Here is an 11,571-nt window from a genome sequence, read left to right as displayed (position 1 = left end):
ATACCACTTCAGCAGACCGACGCCGTTATCATCGCAGTATGCAGTATACGAGTTTCCCAGAATGCATTTCACGGCAACCGGTAGCAGTAGCTGTAAACAGGCTAAAAGCTGTTTTATTTCCCGCTCTAGCGCTGTAATTATGTAACTTTATTAAGTTTTAATATTTTTTCATGCGAGAAAGTAACTGTTAAGACCCCAAATATACGGCCAGTTTATCCAAATGACGGCTGTTTAAAAGTTTGCTCCGATGTTTTTCGGAGAAGTGAAGCTCCGCAGCGACCGGGACATCACAGAGGCAGCAGCCAGTCTGCAGAGCTGCTCGGCCGGCCAGCACTACGACGTCATTCCGGAGGAGAAAACGGTCGCTAATTAACTTACCCGTAGGTTTTTAAAGGTTTACCACCGGCTGGTTAAATTATTTTCAGGAGATAAATGTTGGTCTCATTGATGAAATCTCAATTGTGGCAGTAGCATTAGTTTGTTTGAATGTAAAGTGAAGCTTCTTGTGTGTAAGCAGCGCTGCCTCGGGGCTCTGGAGCCTAACGTTATGTACAGAAATCACCACATTTACAAAAAATAAATAAATATTTTACAATGAACCGATCAGTCTGCATTAAGTTTTATTTTATTAAACTATAGTTATGGTACACGGCTACACTACCGTCTTTGGTTACGCTCTGGTTACGGTTAGGACGTCAGGGGAGCATTGCATTGTGGGTACAGTACGCGATGTAGTCTGGTCAGATGCATACTGGAGATATTTTCCGAATCAGTACGACATCCGGGAACTTTTCGCATACTGCAGATTTTGCTTTTGTTCGCATACTGCATACTACATACTACATTTTGGCCAAATCAGTACGTACTAGCAGTATAGTATGCGGTTTCGAATACAGCCAGACTGACTGTTGAGTGAGCAGCGGGTTACGCATTACGCACTTACCCAGGCGGAAGAAAAAGTAGTTCCTAAAAACTGCATGTCATTTAGACAAGGTCTCAATAGTTTAGTTACTTTCCACCATGTTCCTGTTAATGATATCAAAGATATTCAATAAATGGAAAGATACTCCATGAGCGGCTGCTCCAATGATATGAAATGGTATACACTTCCTGTCTCTCTAAATGGGCGTGGCCAACCGTCACCACCTCGTCTGTGAACGTATGTGTGGATTTATACAATTTTTAGGTAGATGAAAGTGAGATATTTATATTTTCTTATGATAACATTAAATATTTACACTACTAACAGTAATATTTAGCATGCCAAAAATAATTTAAATCATTTTCACGGGAGTTCGCGGCCATTTGTTTGACGTTGCCTAGGAGATCGGTGCCAAATCTCGCGAGAGTGTGTCGTAGAGACAGAGACAGGTCTGGAACAAAGTGGATTTTTTCCGGATCTCTCCGTCTGAAAATTACCATTTTGGTGTCAAACTGTTCAGAAGAGATGTGGCTTGTGAAAAATGAGTCCAAAATTTGCTTCAGTGACCGTGGGGAGAAAGGCCCGACCATAATCGGTGTTCACATTAAATTGTCCCATAGGAATCAATACACTCCAAACTGCCTCTGGTCTCTCTAAAGGGGCGTGGCCGTGCAGAAGCCCACGTGACATGCATACAGGAAGCTAACTCGTCATGAAAGGTCTTGGTTTATAAACCGTCTTTGATGATATGCATGTATGAAGTATCAAAAGTATCGATATTTTCATTTGAGAATCGATTTTTGAGCACACAGACCTGGTATCGGAAGTATCGATATTTCAGTATCGATCCGCACATCACTAGTATTAATAGTAGTCAGTATTGAGCCGGGCAGGCAGCCTGCAGCCCAGCTAACGCTCTACCACGGGGCAAGTGGCTCCCATCAAAGTTCGCCCTATAAACGGGCATTTTCTTCACACTGATCGGCTCAGATAGTTAGAATGAGTCCCACAACATACCAGAGAGGAGAAATGAACGTATGTCTCCACCTTTAGCACGTCTCTTCTTCTTCTGACTGGCAGTAGTCATCCTGGTCAAAGTGGTCACTGCAGACCCTGTGGTCGGCACGGCGACGGCGCAGTGCATCCACAGGAGAGTTAGCATCCATTTAGCACAGCTAACTGTTAGCCCTAACTTGTGAAAGCTTTGCGAAAGCTGCGCGAAGAGCAGCCCAACATTTTGGTAGAGCGTTAGCTGGGCTGCAGGCTGCCGGGTTTGCGCGGGTTCGCGCATGCGCAGTACACCAAGTTTCAACACCCGCCCCTATGGGCGGGCCCGCCCCCCTATGGCCCCCCCATAGCGACGGGTATGCCTGGAATACAGTGCATCCTGAACCTACCCTGGATATGTTTTATTTATTGTATTTATTTATTTTTGTCTGTTAATCTGTTAGATTTGTGGAAGAATGATACACTAAAACAGACAAACATGATATCAACACATTCAAAGTACAATTGATACTATAGTATAATATGATGCAGATCAACTGTTTATTTGCAGACTCATCAATGCCCATGTTCATTTACACACAGTCTGTTTATAAATCAGAGTCATAAGTCTTCTATGAGATGTTAATGTGTCCATACAAAGAATTGTCATCATGGATCCAAGTCCTGCTGTAGAAAAGTGGCTCTGAGAGTAAAGTCCTCAGTGTCTCAGTGAAGCAGCTGTCAGACACAGATCGGCCTGAAGAACCTGTCAAGTTGGAGGCCTGCACCCCCCAGCCCATAATAATACAGACAGAGACCGAATAAAACAGGATACACTCAGTTTTGGACTTGTTGATCCACCATCTGTCTCTGACTCTTTCCTGTTAGTTCATCCTGGTGCTGGGCGAGTCGACCCACTGGTCCTGGTGGAGCGGATACCATGTAGACCCCCGGTCCCTTACTGCAGGTCATCCTCTCTCTCTCTCTCTCTCTCTCTCTCTCTCTCTCTCTCTCTCTCTCTCCCTCTCTTTCTCTCTCTCTCTCACTCACTCAATTCAATTCAATTCAAATTCACTTTATTGGCATGACAGTTAAAAGAACTATGTTGCCAAAGCATTAGGAATCACTCACTCTCACTGCAACTCTCAAAATAAAGGCTGAAGAAGATGAAGATTCCCCTTTTCTGGTCCTATCCAGCTGGTGACAGTAGAGTTACTGTCATTGCCTACAAAAAATAATAATAATTAAACAGTGAAAGGAGTTTTGAAACATATTTAATACTTTTTAAAGAACATTACATTTTGCAATGAATCCTTTGTATACTGTACAGTAAACACTGTGTTGGCCCACTGACTGAACTTAACTTGAACCATGCAAAGCTCTGATACAATTTGACAGAGCTGACTGGATCTTTAAAATCAGACACATCTGACCGGTTTCGATTTAATTTTGAACAATAAAAAAACAATTAAATAAAGGGCAATTTAAAAAAATAAGAAAGTTTTCATGGTAAGGATTGAAGAAGGCAAGGCAAGGCAATTTAATTTGAATAGCCCATTTTTACAAACAAACAAACAAGATATTCATACAACCGATGCATCAGTAGCAGAATGTTTTTGGGTCAGGTTTTGTATCTGAGTGGGTCTTTGGTCTGAACAACCAGGCTGCAGCCACACAGTCGACATTCAACATGTGGAACAGGAAATCGAAATGTTCTCATGCAGCACAGCTGGTGTTTTATTTAGAAGAAAACACATGAAAAAAAAATTACAGCTGAGGTGAGGATGAAAATAGACCCCCACCCAAAAAAAAAACAGGAAAAGAAAAAGAAAAAGAAAAAAGATGACCATTGAGTCTTAGCACAGCCCCCCCCAAACCTGTCCAGCGTCACTGTGATGTGAAGACACTGGTACAAGGATTGGGAGTGACCAGACCAAGAGAGCAGCAGCTGGGACACGTCTTCTTCACTTTGGTGCCAGTTTGGACTTGAAACACTGCGCAGCATCTTTGATTCACATCAAAAAACAGACGACGTGAAACACACTCCACTTCTAACAATGGGTTTCCTGCAGAGTAAAGTCAGAGTTGTGTGTTGTGCATTGCTCACCTCCTGCAGCTCAGACTCACTTCCTCCTCCTTGCAGCAGCGGCTTCTGCTGCTCCTCTCCTTCATTCTGCCCCCGGTCCTCCTGCTGCCTGCTGCCTTCTGCCCTCTGCACCCATCCTGCACCACCGTCTGCCTACCCCATAATCCCGATCCCCTCTATCTATCCTCCTGTGCTGCCCCGGCCCTCCCACCTCCCGCTCTCGTCTCACCCCCCCCCATACAATCAGTGTTCATCAGGGTTTTGGCCAATAGGGAGCCAGGCGGCAGGGTGAGGCACTTCCTCTGTGACAGGAAACGAACAACAAACAGCAGAGACCATGAGCGGAGGGGGGAGGGGGAGGAGGGGGAGGGGGAGGGGGGTTAATGAGACAGGGAGGGGTAAAGAGATGCAGATGTTTGATGGCTCCATCAGAGCTGAGGTCAGGAAGAGGTCAAGACCAACATAAATCTGAGCAACTTCAAATATTATCACACTGTATCATTGTTGCCAAATTGGTCCATAATTGTTTATTGATTGTTTATGTCACTGATGGAGCCACTGTCTCCAGAACTGATGCTGTTGCTTGGAGATCAGACTTGTGAACACATCAGGTATCATTTGATTTGATTTGATTGTGATTTATTCGTCCATTCCACAAAACATGAACATACACAAACAAGTCAAAATTTCATGATCAATATGGGCGAAGGCAGAAGCAAAGCTTATTAATGCCTACCCTATTTACAGGAAGAAAAATTACAATAACAAAACAAAACAAAATTTGTGTGTTTCAGTGGAAGATTACACTCGAAGAGTAGAGTAAGTAAAGTGAATAGTATCACAACAAAACAAGCAGAACCACCATTTAGTAATAATAATTAACTTACTTTATCCTAGTCTTAAATATTTATTCAATACATTGATTTTAAACATCCTTTTAAATTGGGTAATAGTTGTATATGATTTTAATTCATTGTCAAGGCTATTCCATAATTTTACTCCAATAACAGAAATGCATTTGGCTTTAGTATTTGTCCTTGCTTTTGGTTTGTTTAAAATGCAGGTCCCCCTGAGGTCATACTGGGACTCTCTAGTTGAGAACAGCTCCTGTATGCAGGGTGGAAGTAGGTTGTTTATTGCCTTACAAGTTATTACAGCAGTGTTTAAATTGACCAGGTCTTCGAATTTCAATGTTTTGGTACTGATGAAGAGCAGATTGGTTGGTGCTAAGTAATCCTTTTGGTGTATAAGAGAGAGACAGGGAGGGGTAAAGACACACAACAGATCTATGAGCACTTTGTACAAGTGCAAGAAGAAGGAGACACAATCCTCAAATGGTTCCAGTAAAGACCAACAGTTTCTGGTGAAGGTGATGGGTCTTTAGCAGTGACTCAGATCAAGAGGACCCTCCAGTCCACAGCTACAGTCTGGTAAAACAGAACCGGTGCTTTGGATGGTGAATCACACGTGTCTGCTCCAGATCTGCTCTGAATCCTGGTCTGGGCCTGAATGTCTCAGAATGCTTTTGTAACTCCTGAGCTCTATGTGATATTTCAGATGTTTCTGGTTGATAGAAAATCCATTTATGAAGTGTCAAACCCCATTAAAACACTTGTTGTTCTTTCATCAGCATAAATACAAACATTGTGACATCCTGTGACCGGACCACATGGTTAAACCCAGTGTAATCTAAAAATGAGTCAGGTGTCTTGTTGCTTCACTTTGAGGTTAGAGCTGGTTTCATGTACAGGCTGATCTTAACTTGACTCTGAGGTTAATATGTGAAACAACCTGCAGGACCAGCAGGACGGTGCCATGTCAGTGTTATCTTCAGCTTTATCTGAGGAGGATCCCTGCAACCATCAAGACTGTGTGCTTGGTCGATGTGATAACATCACTCTGACATATCTTTGTGTGTGCTAAAGCTAGCGTCTGCTAATGGCAATCAATTGTCAATCAGCCAATATCAAATATTTAGTTCAGTCTGATTGTCATTTTCATTTGGTACAGATGAACACACATTTACACACACTCTAACAGATGATACCATGTTATCGTAATACTACACAATTGCCCATAAAGTTTGAAATTTTTTTGTTGAAGCCTGAATACACAGTTTCAAATGGTTAATGTGGTTTAATTGTCACAGTGATATGTTTGGAAGAGACTGATCTATACAGTTTAAGAGAAGATATACACTTTATCTATTAAATCTATCTAATAGACCACATTGTCGCAATAATAACTAGAGAATGCATTTCCTGAAGGAAATACGGGTGAATGATGAATGAGCTGAATAAATTGTTGAAACAATGCTCAATTAAGTGAAGAAATTGCTGAACCAATCTTGAAGAGATGAAACAATATATGAAGAGTATGAAATGGTTGGAAATTATTCCAATTTATGGGCAACAGTGTGTATAGCAGCTTTTAGAAAGAAAAAAAGGAAGAAAGGAAGAAGAAAAGAAAGAAAGAAAGAAGATGAGTGTCATTATGTGTGATTAGAAGAAGACAGACATGAGCAGCAGGCGTCATGGAGATGATGGAGGGATGTGTGAGGGTGGGGTGGAGGAGGGTGGGTCCAGATGGACTGATAGTGATGGGCTCCTGTTCAAAGGAGCAGATAGCTGATAACCGGTGGGTGGGGAGTCTGTGGGGGATAGTTGTTTATGAACCAGGTCCAGTCCCACTTATTATCTGCCACGGCATCCTTAACCGCTCTCACCACATCATTAACTCCAGACTTTCTGAATACGTGACCGTATATGGTCTGGACCTGAGCTAGATAAGTGCCTGATCAGTTTATCTGTGGCTCTTCCCTCATTATTCTTATCACCGTGCATTTTCTCTCTGTTTGTTTGTTCTCATTCATGTTTTGATGAAACTCCTCCATCCTGCCGCAGGAGAGGAACGTTCAGCTCCCGCCTCCATTTCCACCGCAACACTGAAAAACAAGCCAGGTGCACAAAACACCTTGAGTTAAGATATATCTTTATATTTCATATTTACGGTTTTCTTATTGTTTTATAGTTAAGGAATCAATGGGTTCACAAATCACATTCACAACCAAAATGTTAATAAAAACACAAAAGGAAGTGGGAGTGAGAGTGGACCACAACCAGGACACATTTAATGTAGAGGAACCCTTTACTTTCCACAGCTCAGTGGATCCTCTATAGCTTTGTATCATGGGATCTTGCCACTCAGGTAAAGTCAAGGTCAAATGTTTTCCTTATACATAAGAGATTCTGTGCAACACCCTTAAGTAACTCAGAAAAGGAGAAGTACAACCTTTATACTACAACAAACATTTGTGCAACCAGTCTGCAGCTTTTACTTAAACAAAGATCATAAAGCAAAGAGTGAATAAAGTTGTTTTTTTCTCTCTCACTGCAGCAAACCCTGTTTCTGTGTGTGCATCAGTGAGTTGGAGCTTTATTTGCACTGGGTGTAGGGATCTTCTAACAGGAAATCCACAGTCACATAGACAGGAAATGCTGCTGTTCACAGAAATAATCAAGACATGAGAGGGAAACAGTCACTGCAAACATCACTGTAGCTTCAGGGCAGGGTTCACTATACAAACACTATTGATCTGTTACTGATGCCACATGTTCAACAGTCAGATTTACACAAACTGCTGTTTGCAAATGTAAAATATCAGACTGGGTTTGAGGCAGTGTCTTGAAAATAACATTTTAACTGGTGTAGGAGCATTTGAACCCCACAGCCATTAAAGACATGACTTTTAAGGTCTAAATATTTCACTCAATTTTTAAACACACTGAACAAACAGACCCAGAGTTTGGAGGTCTCCTTAGTTCTTTCCTTCTGGTCCAGCTCTCAGGTCGCTGAGCTTTAACACTGCCTGTTCATTAGATCTGTCAGATCAACGGTGATCTGCTCAGCAACACACAAACATGCAACACTGGTGAATGCAGAGCTAGTGAGGGAGATGATACTATAGCCTACAGATCATTGCTGCTTTGTTTATGGAGCAGCTCAAAAACATTTGAATAAACCCATGGATGGAAGCTAAATAAAACACTGAGGATAAAAAAGGGCAATGAGGCAATGAGGTCAACCTGATAATAGTAAAGATGGTTATATAGTAGCTGTTGGAGGAAGTCACATGAGAGTCCTATGCTGTGTTGATTCAGTGACAGAACTCCTCAGAACATAAAACATGGCATCTATAGGGTCCAGTAAAGTCTTTTCAAATAACATGGTTTGGAGTAGAATATGTGATTTTATTGGGTTGCTGCTCTTGCACAGAACAGCCAACACTCTAAAAAGTAACTTAGAGGAGCTTTTACCACCACTTGATTTAATACATGGACACAAGTTAAAAATTCTAATTAGTTGTTTTAGAGCAACCTTCTAAGTTGCAAACTTTATTTTATAAGTTGTGTTCAAATAATAATGTTAGTAATTACATCAACTTAATTTTGCATGTGATTTAAACTGAAATTTCATTGTTAATGGCTTTAAAACCAAATTCAAGTTGTACTTACTTAACTAAGTTGGCTTGATAACTTAATTTTTCTCCACAATGACATTACAATTTCAAGTTCCCACTCACATAACATGCCTGGACCAGTTCCGATAACAAGACGGTGTGTTAGCTGAAGAAACTCAATATAAAGGACATTTCATGGTGAGTATTATTTCCTTTACATGTAACAGTTCTACGAAAATAATGAATTTGCACCTCTTTCATTACGTTTCATTGAGATATGTGCTGAGCAAATGTGCTGAAAAGCCTTATTCAAGTTTTGCTTGTTTCACCATGTGGCCATATTAAGCTATGTAATTTTATCTAATTTCATATCATTTGTTCATTCACATAGATGGCTGAATTTTTCTACTATAGGCAAATTGTTCTTTGATCAAACTGTGGATATTTCTGTGAGGGCTGTGAAACTGTGTACATTTGAATCCTCTATAAAGACAGGGTTGCTAAACCATTGCAGGTTGTGCCATGGTCATTGTGGGGAATATCTACCATGTACAGTTCACATTTGAAAATACATGAGTTTGTGACATGAATGGCAATTTTAGCACTAATATCTATGGAATATTTGTCTTCCACAGAAGCTGAAAGCATATGCTGCACCTTACTCCCTGCAAGAAGACCTGCTAAAGAGGTATGGATCTTACCATTATGATTTATCATACTATGATTTGTGGCTCAACTGATTAACTGAATCCTTACACATACTACAAACTTAAACACTAACGTATGTTTTAATTTACTTTACTAGGACAATGATGAGTTTGAGGCCAGCCTTGATGAAAACTGCTATCACTGGTGACCAGTCTACCCCTGCATCTGACCACGGACAGCAGCCACTGTGGTGGAGGGAACAAAAGGATATCCCAAGGCGCTGTGCTTTGCTGATGGACATATAGCTCTCAACCTGAGCTAGACCAACTACGTGGAACTTACCCTACTTTGGAACCTTATCAGAAGTTGTTCCCCGACCTTAATGGACTGAAAGCCATTGCAAATGTGATGAGTCCCAAGAAGAGGTGTTTTGTTGTTGTTTTTTGAATATTGTGTTAAAATACTGAACTGCAGTTTGAAATAAAAAATGTTAATTTCACAAAGATAGTGTTTGAACTAATGTCTTTCTTAAAAGCTACATGAACAAAAACATGAAAACACAAAAAGGTAAAAATAAAAATATAATTGGAGCAACTTAATTTTTGAAATGTTTGCTACTTAAAAAGGTGTGTACATTGTTATAGTAATTAACTAGATAACATGGTAAAACTAGTTGGAGCAACTACATTTTTTGAGTTATCAACTTAAAAACTTGCCTTTAGTCTTAGAATTATTAAAGCAGATATCAGTGGAATGTTTTTGTTAATATAAGTCCTAAATAGTCCTATTTTCCGTCAGCAATCACTTACATGAAGTATTTCAGCCTAAACACGAGTCTCTCCGTCACTCTGCTCTGCTGTAACCCGAGGAGAAAATTTTCCTTGTGGGATACAAGTGTTATCCAATGAGGGGAGAGAACGGCATGAAGGGCTGTGTGTGCAGCCAAGGGATGCGCGTGAATGTGGTGACGTAGCACGAGGACCAATTGATGCCTGACAAGGGCGGGGGCTGCTAACTCATGGTGCGTTCAAGGAAACTCGTACTTTGTGTTTTTCCTTCCTGTTCGATCTGGTACGAGTTCACGGGTCGGAAGTTACGAGTGGCCGTTATAGGGAACTTTCACAGACAACAGGACGGTAAAAACATGAGCTACGGGTTACCTGGAACGCTACCAAGTCGTAGTTGTGACTTGAAGCTGTAACTTACGGTTTCAAAAGCCTGCCTTGAACACAGCATTAGCCGAAACGGCCGTGCCGCTGTTATCTGCTTTAAGTAAGAGGTAATTAAAATAATCTTTGACTGAAGAGGTAAAGCTAATTCCCCCAGCGTAATGTTGTTTGTTGGTTCAATGTAATTTCAAATTAAGTTGTCATAACTAAGAAAGGCTAATGGAAACTGTTGCGTTGATTTTTTTTGTTGAGTCTAAACATTTCTTTTTAGAGTGAACAAAAGAAAATCAAGATGAGAACTTTCATGGCCTACTGCTGTTAACGGTGAAATAAACCAGTTTTTGTTCAGGGAGCAGGTAAAATTGTAAAATTAACGGTATAATATAATATAAGTTAAATTCAGTTTTTGAGATAAAATTCTGATATTTGCCAAACTTAATAGATCATAACTCAAAAATGTTGTCATTTTTTTCAGGAATATAGAAAATGTATTTAGCAAGAATTAGCTGGTATATGTTTACAGTCAAACGTTTTCGTGCACTGTAGTAGCACTGTTCACATATCAAAAACCCAGATGGTATTTTTGTGGAGAATAGTCTGAAGATGCAGTGTAGGCCTACAGTAGCAAATTTGGTGACAATTGAGCAAAAATTGTGGGAGGAGAAGGGTTTAATACGTTTTACAGTTTTTGAAAAAAAAAAACTGATGGACTTCATAATTTGCGCTGGATTTAAGGGATAGTTCACCCAAAATTGAAATTGCACTCATTATCTAGGCTACTCCCCCTCATGTGGACTAAGGGCTGGGAGAAGTTTCAGAGTCCTCCGTGGCTTCTCTGAGTTACAGGGGGTCTCGGCGTAGCAGTGCATGTCCATATAACGGTTGCAAATGGATACCAACTGTTAGTTAGTTAGTTAGTTAGTTAGTTAGTTAGTTTAAGTTTATTTCGGACATGTTAAAAGAAATAAAACATAATACAGAAATGGGCATACATAACATATAAAAACTTTGCAAAAACATGAACAAAAAAAAAAAATATATATATATATATTATATATATATATATATATATATATATATATATATATATAAAATAAAAAAAATAAAAGAAAATAATTGAAAATAAAGGTCATTTGATTTTTTGTTTTGTTTTGTTTGTTTATTTGTTTGTTTCATATCCGAAAAGGAGTGGAAAGAAGTAAAACTTATTTACTCCCACCCCTTATTCATAAATTATCTATCAAGTTATCTAGTCATTATAATATATACACTGTCTTCGTAACAAAAAGACACACCAAAA

The 11,571-nt window shown here is 40.0% G+C and overlaps 1 long non-coding RNA gene across 1 annotated transcript; it reads left to right on the top strand.

Moving 5' to 3' along the window:
• The first annotated feature begins 8,504 nt into the window (after nt 1-8,504).
• LOC146983723 (uncharacterized) lies at nt 8,505-9,431 on the top strand. Its single transcript, XR_015036366.1, has 3 exons — nt 8,505-8,652; nt 9,090-9,142; nt 9,260-9,431. It is a non-coding gene; the product is annotated as an uncharacterized LOC146983723 (long non-coding RNA).
• The last annotated feature ends 2,140 nt before the right edge of the window (nt 9,432-11,571 follow it).

Source organism: Trachurus japonicus, chromosome 8, assembly GCF_045865225.1.
Source record: "Trachurus japonicus isolate A0001 chromosome 8, Traja_1.0".
NCBI lineage: Eukaryota > Metazoa > Chordata > Actinopteri > Carangiformes > Carangidae > Trachurus > Trachurus japonicus.
Note: the sequence above shows the minus strand (reverse complement) of the source record. Positions and strands in the feature narration are given on the sequence as shown.